A 16672-nucleotide genomic window follows, 5' to 3' on the forward strand; every position below is an offset into this window, starting at 1 on the left:
CTTGGGTTGGGACCTGCGGCTGTTCTCCAGCGGCGGCCCTTGCTGCTGGCGGCCGTGCCGCCATCTGCCCTGGAGCTCCGGTGCGGAGGGGACGTCGGCACCCCGTGTTCCGCGGGGGCGGCCGGTGGCAGGTACGGGGCCGGGACCGTGCCCGGCGGAGGGGAGGCGGGTGCCGCCAGGGAAGCAGCCCCAGCGCGGGCGGGGAGCCCCGTGGCCGGGGGTGAGGCACGACCCGTCGGATCTCCCCGTCCCGTAGGAAAGCACAGTCGCGGCGTTTAAGTGGGAAACGGAGGCTGGGGGGAGTCGGGCGCAAGTTTTGGCGCACGCAGGGTGCTGGCTGCGGCGGCGGGGCGGGGCCCGGGGCGGGCCGGGGGCGGGCCGGGGGCGGGGCGTGCCCCTCGGCGCGGCGCGGAGCCGGGCGGGGGCGGCAGTCGGGCTCGGCGGCGGCGAGCGGGGCCGGTGCTGTCCGCGCGCGGCCGGTGCTGAAGGGCGGGCGCCCCCCGCCGCCTGCCCGCGCCGCTGGACCGGGACCGCGCGCGCCTGCTGGCGGCGGGAAGCGCCGCACGGGACCTGCCGCGAGCTCCCCGGGCCGGCCGGCTCCCGGGGCAGCGGGGCGCTCCGCGCCTGCCCGTTCCGGCACGGGGTCCGGCGGCGAGTCCGCTCTGGTGGCGGTTTGGTTTTTTTTACGTTTCCCCTTGCGGACTTCAGTGACTCCTGCATAAGGTAAGCGGCAACGCGCGTTCATTTATTTTCTGTTTAGTTGCTTCGTGCAAGCGGTGGCGGGTGACAGCGTGATGGAGGAGCCGGCGGTTACCGGCAGAGCAAAGTTGGGAGCCCGTCAGCCCTTAGGTCAGGGCAGGGGCGATGCTTCGGCAAGGGGTGTGTGGTGTGCAGCCTTCGGTGAAAAGGGGTCTGCAAACAAAGGGTTGGTTTGGAATGAGAAGTTGGAGGCTTATTTTTCTTGAAAACTTGCTGTCAGGATAACGTTTAAATGTTTGAAAATATTTTATTTCAGAAATCTCGAGTATTATGAAAAGATAAACGTATTACAGGAGGTGCTTTGCAGACGCAGTGGGTTTGGGGGGGGGGTGAGAAAAGCTCGAACTGATTCTATCTGGGGGAGGAGGGGATGCGTAAGGTCATTCTGGGAAGTAGAGAGCAAAGTCGGAATTAAAGCGGATTTCAAAGCACAGCCCCACGTTGCTCGGTGTCCTCGTGCGTGCCTGCACGCGTGCAGCAGCGGGGCAGGGACCCCCGGCTGCTCGGCCGCCAGGGCCATAACGCTGGGAACTCCCGATCCCCAGCTCCAGGGGAGGGTCACCCCTGCCTCTGCCTCCAAGGTCAGCGGGGGCTGCGGGGGCTGTGAAAGTTGTGGGTCGTTTCCTTTGATACCAACTGAAGAATGTCAGGCCTTCCTCTAGCTTACAACTAGGTGTAAACGCGGATCTCTGAATAATACCGTATTATGTTGCATTATAGGACTACCGTTGTCAGTAACTGAATGGAACCGGGCAGGGTGGGCAGGTGAAATGCCTTGCTGTTTCGGCGGTGTTTAACCCTTTGCAAGCTTGGTGGGGTGCTCTGCTTCACAGAGGAGTTTTCTACTGCTTCTGTGGTTTGTCAGACTTCTGCACAGGCAGGGCAGAATGCTACGCAGGGGTTTCTGCATGCACAAACAGAAATCCCTGCGTGGCACTCTACCCTGTGTGTGCAGAAATCCCTGCGTGACACTCTGCCCTGAGATTAAGGCTGATTCCAGAACAAATGGGCTGCTGCTGCTTATAGCCGGTGCTGCTGAGATGGCTGAACAGAACAAGCAGGCAAATGAGGTCCCCACCCGGTATTTTTTAGCATTGTGTAGCACTTCATACTCTTGTGGCTGTGATCAATTTTCTTTGGAACTGGGACCTAAACTACAACGTTTTTTTCACATCGTTGTCTTGCACAAGTGTTAGCAGTTGTAGTAACTATGAGCATCAGATAACTTCTGCTGATGAGATGAAGCTGATGAGACTGTTTCATATTATTATAGAATTGTTATACTCCTGAATAATTTATATAATGTTGAGGTGGGTTGTTTTTACTGAATATTTTTATGAGCTAGAATATAAAGATAACCATCAGGCAGCAGCACAGAACTACCGAGGAGTAAAGTTGAAAGCAAGCAAATTGAGAAGAAAGTCTAGGCTGCCAAGGCTTTAATGAAATTTAGAATTAGGAAATCATGTGTTTTACTGTTCCCTTCCCCCCCGCCCCCACCCAAATTATGAAGCAGCTGTTGCCTTCCTCTCTCAAATGGTAGGGAAAGAAAGTTTATTACACAGTACTTGCGCTGGTGACAAATCTTTATTAATAGTCTACCCATCAGCTAGGACAGCTCTTATCATCTGTCATTGGCAGGAATATTAATTTGCTTTGAAATGTTTTGATATAATTTTAAATAGTGATACATTTATACTATGAAGATTCAGGATGCTTGCTTTCTACAGTAGACATTACAAATATATTTTGGAGAAGTTAATAGTGAAGCATGTGGTGCAAACAGTGCTTTAACTGAAAAAAAACCCCACAACTTCTCAACAACAAAACAACCCCAACCCATTAATTATATAGCTGAACTTCTGATGTTTAGCTGGAAATATACAGGGCCTGAATCTGCAAATCCTTGTACATTTGAGTAGCCTTTGTTCATACACATAGTCCTGTTAACTGCAAAGGGACTATATCCATTATTACCCGAGTAAAAGTCATTGATCTTGCTGAGATCAGTCATTTTACCAACATCAGACAGATGATCAACTTTTGTTGATGTTAAGATATTAATATTGTGCTTTTAAAATTATATCTTATATCTGGTTGTATTCTTTATGTAATGTTTTGCCTTCCTTTGTGTTGGGCTGCTTTATTTTGTAAATCATATTTTTAAAATGGGCATTTGCAATGACACGTAGACTCTCAAGGAAGTGAAATGGCACTGCTATTTTTCAACAAAATGGTGTTCTAAATATACGTATACATCAAGTGTTGTTCATAGACATTTTGGTCATCTGTTCTAGTTAGAAAAAGTCTGTCTTTAGCAGTAATCCTTCTTCTCGCGCACCTGTATACTTGTAAGGAAGTGATTTTGTATAGTGTGCAGTTTCGAGATCGCAACAACCTCATTCAAAAGTTGGAGAAAAGTGTTTCCTAATGACTTGGTCAAACACCTATCTACAGAACTAATGCCATCTCGGGGAGGAGTTCTGTTGTAAAATTGGTACTCAGGGAAACCACCTGTTTAAAGTGCTGCTTTATAGACCCTGATTACATGGACCAGCACACAAAGATGTGCACAAGGGCATACACTTGGAATTATTGATGATGTCAACATACATGCAACCTGTCAGGTGTCCTAAGCTTACATTTCATAGCGGATCACATGGATATTTGCTGGGTTATAGACTTTGACAGTAAATGGTACTCAGTAAAAACCAAAATCCTGCGGTTTCTCCAGTCTAGGTGTTCCAGATCTATCTCATCATGCCAGTTTGTCATCCTGATTGTGGGGTGTGTGTGAGTTTATCCAAAAAACCTCAGTATTTTTTTTAAAAAGCAATGATATTCAATCCTAGAAAAAAGAACTGTTACAGTCATATAAATTATGTCTCTAATATATAGCAAACTTTTTATTTTTGCCAGGATAAATGCATGCAGTTCTAAACTGTTGTCTTATACAACATTTTAGAAAATGTACATTTTGTGTCGCTCTTCTCTGACTTTCAGAGACTGTAAAATAATAATGAAGGTAGGTTTCTGCTTGGTTTTGTTAGTTTCAAACCTAAAAAAAAAAAGGTGGAGTTCCTATAGGAATAGTTCTGCCCTTCAATAACTCTGAACTTGGTTTAAAAATTACAAGGGTAAGAGGTCAAATTAAACTTAGGTGGCCAATTGTGAATATTTGTCTCCAGACCGGCAAATGTTGTGGGATAATTCAGGACATTAAATATCACAGGAATGAATCATGGGCTCTAGGGGGAGTAATGAATCAAATGCCACTCTTGACTTTGTTCTTCAGTTTTTCTAAGCAAAAGCAGGAAAATAATCGTTAATTATTCAGTGTAGCTTGGCATACTGTGCTACATAATCTTAAAGCAAAGCAAATAGTTTAGCGAGTTTATTTTCAGATCTGTTTAATTCTTTTTTATAGTTCAAGCTTTTTTTTTTTTTTCCTTTTTTCCTTTCTTCCTGAAGCATAGGCAATAGCTGTCAAGAAATGAAAAGGCTGGGAACTTGTTTGTCTAAGATATTATACATCTTTAACACAGCATGCTTTTCCTTGCTTACTGGTAGGCAGAAAAGACAAAGAACACTCTTCTACATTATTAGAAAAACAGTAAGTTGAAACCTCGTCTCTGTAGTAAAGAGAAACTGAGAAGGCTATGGGTTGAATAAGAGTTGTTGTTGACCAGCACCTTTGAACACAGTGCTGTATGAAACTCCCTCTGACATCCCCGATATCAAAGGTTACTAACGCCCAGGGAATGTATACAAGAGAAATCAAACCCACAGGCTGACTCTCTTGTGCTATTTTACAAATCCTTTTTTTTTTTTTAGGATTTGGGTTAATTGAGTAACCTCTAGTTAAAAAGTCTTGTCTCTTGGTAGGTAGGTTGTGTTCCTTTTCAGCACTTACATTTATTAACAGATGAGTCTTCATTTGGATGGGCCAGTGCAGATAAAGAAATGTTTGCACAGTTAGTGTGGCAAAAATGCACCCTGTGACCAGTATCTCTCATTTCCTGTTTGCCATTGATACCTCTGGTTGTATTGGCTGAGTATATTGGCCAAGAGATGTAATGAAGTAAGTTCAAATCAGCCAAACTGTTGCAGTCTATCCAGGCATGATTCCTTGCCAGGCAGGTGTGGGAACAACTTGAAAATATGTATGTATTATCGATTTTTAGCTCCATTAGTTAGCAATGTTTATGCAGGTATTTACCTTTACTACCCTAGAAATTATCATAGTAAGTCTATTCAATCAATCACTCTTTTGACCATACACTAAGTGTAATCGGTGGTGAATTACTTGGCTGTGTTAAGTGAGTTGTGCAAATCTTAAGAAAATAAGAAGTTCCAAAGAGTTAAATGAGGGAAGAGTTGGCAATGCTTGCACTGATTTCTTGAAGTAGGTTGAAGTTCACAGTTTATTTGCATTTGAATTAATTGAGATTGGTGTCCAGCAGTGCTTTTCAGAACAGGCTTCAGAAAGACTTTTTTGTATAATAAAGTACTTGTAAATGTTAGTTGGAAGATGAAGGATATCTGAAATGCTTCTTTCTTTTTCTGACAGAGCAAGCTTTTTCACTCATTTTCCTCTAAGTAAGGCTTATTGTAATTCTGAAATATTTTTACCACTGAATGGGCGGTCTGGTGTTAAAAGCCACTATCATTTTTAAATTAGCATATTAAAAACTTTCTGAAATAATTTTTAGTTTCTTCACAAAGAAGTTTCTAATACCTACAAAAAGAAGTAAAATAATCCTAAAACAGCTCATAACATTAATCAGATAAAATGTTATTTCTTACTAAAAAAGGTCTTTTATTAAATGATAGGAATGCCTAGTTTATTACTTTGCATACTTTTGCTTCCATTAAGAAACATACTATTTTAGATACTTTCTGCATTGTAACTCTGAACTGTATGTATTTTCACCATAACAGAACTTTGTCTTCCTAAATTATATGTAAATCATTTTACTTGTAATCACATTTAAACAAATCAATGACCGATGAAACAAAAGCAGGTAGAAATTTTTCTTGTTTAATGATGGGTAGTGGAAATAAATTTCTTTTTCAAATAGTTTGCAGAATATGACGTACTTAAAAGTTGAACATTTCAAGTTGTATTTTTTTTTAAATATTATCTTTCATAAACTTTATTTAAAACACCACTATAACCAACAATATATGTTACTTACGGGTTTTGCTAAACTTTTTCAAGCATAATTACTAGGAAAGAAAGAAAAAAGGCCCTTTCACATCATTGTGGCAGATGAATATAAATCTTAATTCATATGCAAAAGCAGTAAAAAAAAATAAATACAACTTTTGTTTCTATTAGAGACTGAGTATAGTACCACCAATACTGCAATTATATAAATAATCCTTTATCATGAAGACTGTATTTGGTGACTGTCATGCCCTTCCAGTGACAATAATAAACAGAAGCAACAAAAGTACTGGATGCGTGAAAATATCATGATATCTAAGAAGATTTCTTTAGGAAAAAAGGTAAACAAACTGCAGAAAAGTGGGCAGAGTAACTATGAAAAAGTTACTTCTTCTACCCGCTCTGGACCTTCCCATTTCAGTTTAGGCTTATTGCCTTTTTGTTGAACTCACTCCTGGTTATCTGTAGTTTCCTTGCACAACAAGAGGCAGTACTCTAGATGCGATTTAACTCAAGATGTTGTTGACCATCATTCAGAAAATTTGCAACATGTATCTACATACAAAGGCAAAAAGCAAATAAATAACTGAAGAAGATAAGTAAAACTGATTAGAAAGAAACTTCTTCTGTTTTATAGATTCCATAATTTTCCATGAAAGTTTTCTTTTTGTCCAGGAAAGCTTAGCAACATGGCCTCTAGGCAAGACCAGCATAGAAATACCTACATAGCTGTCCTACCTAAGGTGTATTTGTTCCCTGTGTGAACTCCAGATGAGAGTGCACCACATACGACTATATATAATTTTTAAGATTGTATTCTCTGTGTGGAAAAGTTACTAAAATATAAGTTTTCTTTTAAGAAATTAAGATGTACTTATTTTATTTTTTATGCAAGATTCAAACACCTTCAGTATATAAACAGAAGAGACTAGTATCTGCTTTCTGAGAACACGCTGGGTGTAATGGACAGCTCAATACATATGAATAAACAACCAACCTGCAAATAACTATCTTTTAGAGTAGTAGCAGTCCCATTTGCTGTTAATATAGCAGAAAACCACCAATTGTACTTAAGTAACAGAATAGATGCACCATGATAATTTTGAAAATGCTTTTTGCATTTGTGTTTTGCCTTCAAGAGAAGGAGAATTATTTTGGTGCATTTCAGTGCCTTTTTTTTTTTTTTTTCCTCATTTATGTATTGCCACTTCTATCAGCATCTAATTTTTCCCTTCTAAAAGTCTGGTTTAACTCTCAAGTCAATAAAACCAAGAAGCCTCATAAGACACAAAGTTTGTACAACATCTTGGTGACTATTCACTTTTTATGAAAGATTTAAGGTTGTTGAACCTGTAGAATGAAATCAGAGACCAAGCACCTTTGTTAAAAGCAGATTTTCTCAATGTTGTCCAGGTTCAGGTCTGAGAGGTGAATGCTCAGAACATGGTCAGAAAGACAGCATCAGTTCCAAATATTTGCCTCGTTAGCCCTGCAGTATTAATGGGAATGCAAACCCTGATAATAAAATGTAACATCTTCTTTTAACAGCGAGGCCTTCTTTTTTTCTTCACTGTTTCAAGATGGAAACATGAGTTCAGTTCATCTGTTTTAGCAGTGGAAAAGCCACAGAGAAGGAAGAAAGGCTCTTACTTGACAGCATTTTTGCCTTGTCCTTGTGAAATGGAATTAAGTTGTGGGGGTCCTCCCTCTCCTTGCAGCAGCCAAGGTTAGCATAACCTCGCCTTCGGTGAGAAATCGATGGTTTTCATCCTGAGGGCCGATTTCCAAATTGAAATACAGTTCATCACATTGCTGCTCTTCCCTATGATCAAGTTCTTCGACAGAGCTAATTGTTTGAAATAAACCAGAAGACACACAGCACCAGGTTGTGACAGTTTGAAGACTGATCATATTTTGCATTTATTTCCTATTCCTTTTAAAGTGAATTAATCTCAACTGGTATAGTGAGAGTTAAAATATTAATTTTAAATTTGTTTGTCCTCCAACATACATGTTATGGGTCTGTCTTCTATTTAATCTACCTTTATATTCTTATGTAATTCAGAAACCCAGCAATAATTAGTACTACGGTAGTATTTTAACATGAAAATTATATTTCTATTTTAATTTTTATGATTTTTGCTGCAGGCAGTTTTTTGATAAACAGTAATAATCTGTAAAAATTGTCGTACACATTGATGCATGGGGCTGATTTAGTTCTTTCCTTGGGACACCAAAATGAAAAAAAAAATGAACATTACTCCTGAGATTTAATTTTTGTATTATGCTAATTATTCTTTGAATTGGAAACAGTTTTTCAAGTGAATTTCAACTGTGTTGCTTAACTATAATTACATTTTGGTCTACTACTGTCTAATAATAGGCTGATTCTCTTCTTTCATGCTTAAAGAATTATTGTCACAAAAATATTTTAACAGTCTACATTTGTATGTTCTTATTGCAGTCAGGGGGTGTGGGGGGAGTTTAGCTGCACCTTGGGGGTTTCATTTGAAGTGCTTCAGGCGTCACATCTTAAAATCGGTGTCCCCTATGGACCAGAAATCTAATATTTTAATATATTTATGTCCTTTATATCTTTTCAGTGTGATAGTCACATTCACCTACTGCTCTAGGCTCTCTGTAATTTCTTCTGTGCATATGTAAACTGTGAAAAGGGCTTCCATGCTTGTTGTTGTAAAAATATATGTAGTAGATACAGTAAAAAGTTAATAAAGCTATACTGAAAATTTGATATATATATTCAAAGCCTCAGAAATCAATATCAAGAATAACACCCTGCCATGTTGTCATATTTCTGAGCTAGAACAGCTGCCATTATTAATAATGAGATATGAATGAAAGATATAATTCGCTGACTGTAATGAGTTAGTGTTTTTATTACATGCTACCTCTGACTCCTCCATGAACTATGTGAGGTAATATGGCCAGTGATTTTGGTTTTAGCATTCTCTGCTTTCCTTGTGAGACTAAAGGTCTAAATTTAGTGAGGTAGTCCTGCAATTTTGATAAATTGGGTGTTTGTTCCTGGAGTTATCATGTGTAAATTCTGGAAGAAACCTTGAAGATCTGATTGTGAAGCTCTTAATGGTTAAAACATAAACAGTGTCCTGTACCTTTGTTCTTTTTTTCAAGAAATGAAAGCGAACAGTAGATTGTATGCATGCATAGAAATTCTGAATTCTAAAAATCTTTGTTAAGTATTAAATTGAGTTTTTTCGAAGTGACTGACGATGTATATATAAAATATTGGAAAAATCATTGATTTGGTTTTTTTTTTTTTTTTTTTAAGATTTAGAGACTCATTTTAAATTTCCCATACATCGGAGGTTCTTAAGGCCTCAGCTTATCAGTTTGATTTTCAACATCAGTTTTCTTATCCCATCATGCAACGTAAGGATGCTGTAGCACACTGATTTATATCCATTAACATCTCTGTAAGATCCCGTTTGGTGTTTTTAAGAAGGAAAAGGGTTGGTGATTTTCAGGGTTCTTTAGTGTTGGTTAGCCATTTCTCACCAGAACTGGATTTCTGAGGTGGCCTTTGGTAAGGTCCACTGATCTACAAGCCACAGCTACTTAGGGAGGGCAATAAGAGTACCATCTGCTGAAAGGAGTTATTGCTGTCACTCTTGTCGGTGAATATTCAGAGGCATATAGCTTCTCAGCATACTGTTTGTTCTGTGTATAGACTAGGTTTGTAAACCAACAATCATCATGAAATTTGCATTGCTTTTGACTAGTTTCTGAGGGATTGGTTCTATCACAATCCTGTAATAACTACATCAGAATTATTTGTATGTGATAGATGTAATGCATAACTAACTTCTATTTCTGGTATTTCTGTCCAGCAGTAATTACGCATGTTTGTTTTCCTGTGTTATCTTTACATTATTTTTTCTCCCTGCTTTTGATAGTAATTTATTTCACAAAAGGCCTCTATGAATAAAACAAATCAGTTTTTTTGGTGTTAAAGGTTGTGTATTTGATTATTTATAACAATTTTTAACATGTTCACCTTGTAGCCTTTCATGGAATACAAAATGTCAACTGTAAGACTTCATGAGTTAAAACACCTCCTTTCAAGTAAGTTAAACTGAGGCACAAAGAAATGGAAAAGTGCTACAGAAGAGTCAAACTCCTTTCAGTCAACATACAATGCAAAAGTGAATGAGCATGCAATGTGCAGTGAAGGTTAAGTTAATTTACAAAGATGAGTGATAAAACTGAAGCTTCAGAGTTGAAGCTTCCTGAATGAAAATGATGTGTCTAGGAAAGTACATTCATCTGAAGTTGTTAATAAGTGGAGGAGAAACAATCCAGAGAAAGGCTCTTGCATAGTAAATTATTTTTAGAATTTAATTATCCTTTATATAAAGCCAATCAGAGTGAATGTGTGTGTGTATGTGTAGAGCTGGAATTATCAGTATATGAAGAATTGATATCTTTCAGTTTTCAAACATGAAAAAGTACCTTTTAAGAAGTGTCACCAATGAATTTCTATTTTAATAAATTTCTGAGTTTACCTAGTGTGTCAAGATTATCAAGAAATGGAGAACAGAAAAGAAAAGGCTATTCTTTCTAGGAGGTGGACAGTAAGAATCCTGCTACTGCTTTTGGCTTGTACTAATATACATCTATACCCAGAAGAAGCCACATAACTGCTCACAAATGAAGGGTCAGAATTTGGCAGATTTGGGATTAAAGAAGAGTGGAAAGTAAAGACAAAAATCAAGTAACTGTACTTATAAATTAACAAAAGCTTCAGAATGTGCTCTTAAATATCCTTAGGGGAAAAAAAATGGGCTTAGAAATATTTTTCCTCTTGTTCCATGTTAAAAGACAGTGCTGTTTTTCTTTTCAGCAGGAATTAGATTTTACTTTAAAATACTTGGGCAGAGGGCAGAAGCCTTTGACATATCTCACTGGAAAAACGTCTTGTTTGCTGGGTATCATAACATTTGCTAAGAGTAAAAACATTGAAATAATCCTAAACCAGAGGAATATAACTCATGACCTACCAAAAGACAGTGAAATAATAAGGTCGTTACTTCCTTTAAAGACATAAAGGAGGGAAATAATCAACAACAGCTAAACTTGTGACGTTGTGGCTAATTTTTTTTTCTCTTAGTTTCTATTAGAAAAAAATTGTGGAATTACTTGTGGAGAAAGAAAGGGGGGGAGGGGGCGAGGGAAGCTTTTCTGCGCTCCCAGACTGACGGAAAACTGGTGAGGTTTCATTTACATTAATATTATCATAGCAGGTTTGCATCACTGAAAATATGAGGATATATCAGACACCATATGTGCAGCTCCACACTTAATTACTAAAAGAACACTTCTGTAATGAAGATTATGGCATTGATTTGAAATTTGCTTCCTCCTCTTTATCCTTGCATGCATATTATTTCTGGCCATCTGCAGGAAATATTACAAAATTACAGTGGGTAACTAACAACAGAAGAATATTAATGGTAAAAGTCTGTATTACTGAAGGAGGTTCCTAAATTACTGGATGCTTACCAAGTGTGTTATGACCCACAATGTCAATCTAACATTTTCCATTATGTAATGAAATTAAAAAAAACCTCAAAACCTAGAATGCCGCTTTAGAATGGATGTCTACAACATCAAGCTAAATTACTGTCACACAGTGGAAACAAAACTTTGCAGATGTTGGTGGGATGAAAATCTATTACCTCTGTCTAGGTAATTCAGAGTCCTAAGAGCAGACAAGTTTTCCGTCTTGCAGGGTCAAGTTTATAGTCACAATAATATGAGACACATACCCATGTACTAAGCTTGCTTAAACAGCATTTCAATTATATCTTACGTATATTCATTTAGAACTTACAGTGCTCACTTTGACGTAATAGGGCAAGGAAAGCCATGAATCAGAGAAGCACCTCTGTATTTGCACATGTAAAAGTATTAAACTGTATTAATCCATTATTTTGTGGACAGTCACTAAATGGAGTTAGTGGAATAATTTAAAATATTCTTTGTCTAGTTGAATTGAGGATGCTTTTCCCATGTTGTGTGAAGATCTTGAGAAAGTAGGTGTGGTGCACAAACCATGTAAATAGTATAATTACTGAAATGTTTTAAAGACCAGTTTAGACACCCTTTAGTTTATCCAGACCTAAAAATTAAAATAAAGCTTCATTAAACCGCTAAGAAGTATCAATCAGCATGTACTGGAGTTAAGATTAAAAATATTAGTAAAGCTTTCATAAAAACAATATATTTCCGTTATTATAATACTTACAAAGAGAAAGTACTATACTATAAAACAAAAAGCGAATTTTTAGAGGTGTATTAATTGATCTGTGTTGAGGCCACTGCTGTTCCTTCTGTCCTGTTACCCCCATATTTCAGTGTTTCCTTTCCCTCTGCTGACCGACACTGTTTGTATGAGCTGGGCCAGGGAGCTGATCCAGCCGAATTTACCCTCTCCCTCCACTGCTGCCACCTCAGCTGCTTCTCGGCTGGAGTATCGTGGGCCAAGATCAGCTTAAGCTCTCATGAAACAAACTGGATTTCTTCAAAATTATGTAAAGCCGAGTTGAGCTAGTGAGTTACTGTGGCCATTCAGTGAGTGGGCTGTAACAACTGTCCAAGATAAGAGTTGAAAAGAACAGCACAGTCCTGTGACTTCAGTCACGCAGCTGCAGGTAACTACTCCCCCCCTCACCCCCAAGACATCGTTCTAAGCTTCTCTGCCAGGGCTTCTAGTGGGATCCTTTGTCCCTATGGTATAAATTCAATTGGCTGATAATAGTCTTATGGGACCGTTATAGTAAGAGTTTGCTGGAAAGTAAAGAGTTTTATAGCTACTTTTAGCCTCCCAGGCATGTTTCTGGTATCCCATTATGGTTAAAAACTCCAAAGTGCTGGAAGGGGCTAGCTGGCCTAGCTGTCTACAAAATGGTTCTTCTGGAGTAGTAGTTTTTAAATATGCCCTTTCTAGATTTGCATCTCTCTTGGGCTTTTTCAACAGCCAAAACTGGGGTAAAATGTAGACCTGAATCTAAGCTGTCTTTCATGGGTGATGTTCAAAGAAGTCAAGTAACTTTGGAAACGAGATAATTTTGGATTCTTTTAAGGGCTCTCTTTTTTTCCCCCCAGTATATTGTGTTTTATCATACTGTGCACTCACAACTGTGGAGAACTTGGAGGTTGTAGCATTATTATGGGCCATGAATAGAGAAGTCTGTTGTTTTGTTTCCCAGCATTCAACCCAGAAATTGCAGCCACTGGCTACAGTGCCAGCACGGTGTTGACAGTCCTTTATTAAGTGAGAAACTGGGGAATATAAGCAACATGCGTGGCTATAAGGGCTAGCTCCTCTCCTTCCTTAGCGTCATCATCCCTTCTCTTCATCTACTGCTCCATGCAAGTGAACCTGGTTCTTAGGTACAGTCCCCTTCATTTACTGTCTTTATCCTTCTTCGGTACTGTCGTCTTCCTGCTGGAATTTTCTATTGCTACAGGAGTAACTTGGTCCCAGGCCTTATTTTTGGAGGAGGCAGAGAGAGAAGGCTTGACTGGGGTTTGCCGTCAGCAGTGATTAAAGATGATCTGTGTGCTCTCTTGCTCTGGAGGACAGAAACTCTTAACCCCTCTCTTCATCGAACGTACTGATTGTCTCATTTATGCAATTGTATGCTTAAGATGCTGAAGATGAGAAAGGTGGATTTTTCCCTATAACTTTAGGCAGGGTAATACTGCTTTTCCACCATGGGCCAAAATGAGAGATTTTGAGACTGTGAGGATTATATGAAATTGATTAATATGAAAGTGATTAATTAAAGACAAAAAAGAGGCTTGCGTTCTTTTGAGTAGCCTCCATTGAGGCCCTTTTCTCTGCTTAGTAGCCATAGAAGAGCTGCAAGAGTACAAGTGTAATAGTTCTCAGATTACATTATGTGTTGCTGAACAAGATGAAAACCTGATTTTGGAGATTATATGTGCAGAAAAAACTTTCAAAAAGGAAAGAGAGCTTTTTGATTAGTCAGTGGTGGTTTGCAGAAATTCTCATCTGGATAATAAGAAATATTTGAAACTGCTGAAGGGTAGGCATTCCCGGACCTTTGAGATATGGACAGAGGCAAGAAGAGATTTCCATTCTAATTGTGTGGGGATGCTTACCTGAGTCAGCACCGCGGATGCATTCATGCCGACATTAACCGATTCATCAATAAAGGGGTGTGTGTAGCTGTAGTACTTGGACACTTGCCACCGGATGATCTGCATTTGTGGCTGAGCAGGAGGAATGCGATGTTCAGCAGTGTCGCCTGGCTCCTTGTCCTGGTGTTGCACTTCACGGTTGTTCTTGGCAACCCCAGAGTCTATGTGGTTGACTCAGAAAGTGGGAGCAGCATCAGGGTGGGATGAAAAAGGGAGCACAAACATGTCTTGGGGAGGTGGGGTGATTACTCTCAAGGCTGTAGTTTCAGAGCCATAATTTTGTGCGAAAAGAGAGATGGGAGGCTCTTGCCTGTACACACAATTCATACCAGATATGGTACGAAGTGTCTGGTGATGGCCATACCTAAGCCATCTGAGCTTTAATTTCTTGTTAAAATCTAAGGTGTTTTTTTTTTTTTTTTCTGTTAAGAGGCTCCTGATGTTTCCTGGCACGATAGGTAGTCAAAACTTAGTTCCAGTTGATTTTTGCATTAACTTTTCCCTTTATTTCTATTGTATAAATAAAACCGAAGATGTTAATCTTTTTGCCTTTCCAAAAAAAACCCAAAAACCAAGAAAAAATATTTAGAACTTTTTTCTTTTGGTCAACAAATGAACACAAAAATTTGTTGTTAATATATTATACAGTGGTGGTAGAGGAGAGACAAAATTAATTCCTTTCACATATTCACATACTGACAGTTTAATCACCATGTATTGGCTGCTCCTCTTTGTTTTCTATTATCTCCGTTTCACTCTTCTTGGAAATGACAAATTTTTGAGCTGGTGAATTAGTGAAAAATCTTATTTTACAATCCATTTTAGCTACAGGCTCATCAGGACATTGTAGGTTTTCTGGTTTACTGTCAGCTTTCCAGCAACCATTTGGAAGGCTTTTGTCTAGTAGATATATTAGACCAGTATAAAACCATAAGCAATAAAACTGTAAAATAATATAAAGCAGTTACAACATAACAGGAAATGAAGGTTCTGATCCTAATGAATGGGATTGTGAGCATACAATAAGAGAAATGCATTATCTTATTAGAAATATCTATGCAAAATTTTTAAAAACTTGCAGGTGTTCAATGAAAAATGAGTCTGATCTATAATGATGCACTAAATTTACTGTAAGTAGTAGAATGTAAAAGACCAAGTCAGCTGTCACAGTAAAAAAAACTTTTTTTCGTCTCAGCTATGACAGTGAAGGTGAGGCTTTTTTGTTCTATGAAATCTCAGAACTCTATGTGTTTGCTTCATATTCTAGCAGTCCCTTCATTTCATTTTTCATAAAGAGAGAAGATCCTTCTTTTATTCACATGGACTTTAACATCCAAGTGAAGCAGCAATTTTAGCAGACATCAGAGTTTCGATTCAAATAGGGGTCAACAATGTATCTGCAAACTTGTTCCCACAGTATTCCCAAAGAATGCCGCTAAGCTGACAGTTTCTGGACACTTCTCTAGTTGATGGATCTAAGAAAGCTCTTGAATACAACAAATTGCCCTGGCAACCCAAGCCAGTTTTGTGACTGACAGAACAAGTGCAATCTTCTCTATTTCTTTCTGACTATGCTGAATTCAGGCTCATGAAGAAAGTTGACCTTTGTGGCAGTAAAGAAGAGAGAGAGACAAGTCACTGCAAAGCAGGAAAAGAGAGGCAAAAACCTCCACAGCAGTTAAATTAAAAAAGAGAAAATGCCTATAACTATTTTAGCTATTCAATTACGGAACACTTTCCCCTATTTCTGTGTTTCAGTGGATTTGTCTGAGTAGACACAATTGTATTTTTTTTTTATTTTAGGATAATCACAAGCAATTTTGGATTTAATTCATTTTAGTTCATGGAGTTATTTTAGAGTTTTGTTTCCATTGTCACTAAGCCTTATAAAGTTTCATTGAACTTTTTCGTAGTAATTGTACTTTTTCATAGTAAAGCCCAATGAAGTTTCATTGAAACGTCATTGTCACTAAGCCCTATAAATAAGGTAAAATTCTGGACCCAACAGACTAAATGTGGATTTTAGAGTTGTTTTCATGTTTCCAATTAGGTTAGGATTTCATCTGTAGTTGACTTAATTATATTAATGCAGGCACTGAGGGAGAGCACTGGAGGGCAAATGTATTTTTTGTTCAATCCTGATAAGAACAGACCGCCCTCAGCTACAAAAAGTCCTTGTTTGTTTAAACAGCTGCAACATAACATCAGTCCTTTTGGTCACTGATCGAACTGTGGTTCGATCCAGTGATACCAAAATCCATGTGCATCTTTATTCTCCGCAGTTTGATGCTTTGATATTTGCTGTGAGTGTTTGTACTGTTATGTACATTCCTCTACATCATACCAGGGTGCAGCCACATCCTTCTGCGAAGTGTTCATCTGTGTTTAAGGAGGCAGGGAGCTCATGGTTCCTTGCATGTCATAGATGTTCCCGTATCACATTTCTCTCTGGTATGTCCTCTAGCTATCTTCCTATGCTACGAAGATTGCTGAAACACTACTTCCCCGGCCCCAGACTACTACCTTCTCTCTCTA

General features: G+C 38.9%; 1 protein-coding gene across 4 annotated transcripts in view; it reads left to right on the forward strand.

Moving 5' to 3' along the window:
• The first annotated feature begins 438 nt into the window (after nucleotides 1-438).
• Nucleotides 439-16672, forward strand: part of FSTL5 (follistatin like 5) — a 322446-nt gene continuing 306212 nt past the window's right edge. For all 4 annotated transcript variants that reach the window (XM_037377605.1, XM_037377621.1, XM_037377613.1 and 1 more), the window contains exon 1: nucleotides 439-723. The gene's annotated coding sequence lies outside the window, so the exon portion shown is untranslated. The remainder of the gene's footprint in view (nucleotides 724-16672) is intronic.

The sequence above is a fragment of the Falco rusticolus genome, chromosome 1 (genome assembly GCF_015220075.1).
Source record: "Falco rusticolus isolate bFalRus1 chromosome 1, bFalRus1.pri, whole genome shotgun sequence".
Classification (NCBI taxonomy): domain Eukaryota; kingdom Metazoa; phylum Chordata; class Aves; order Falconiformes; family Falconidae; genus Falco; species Falco rusticolus.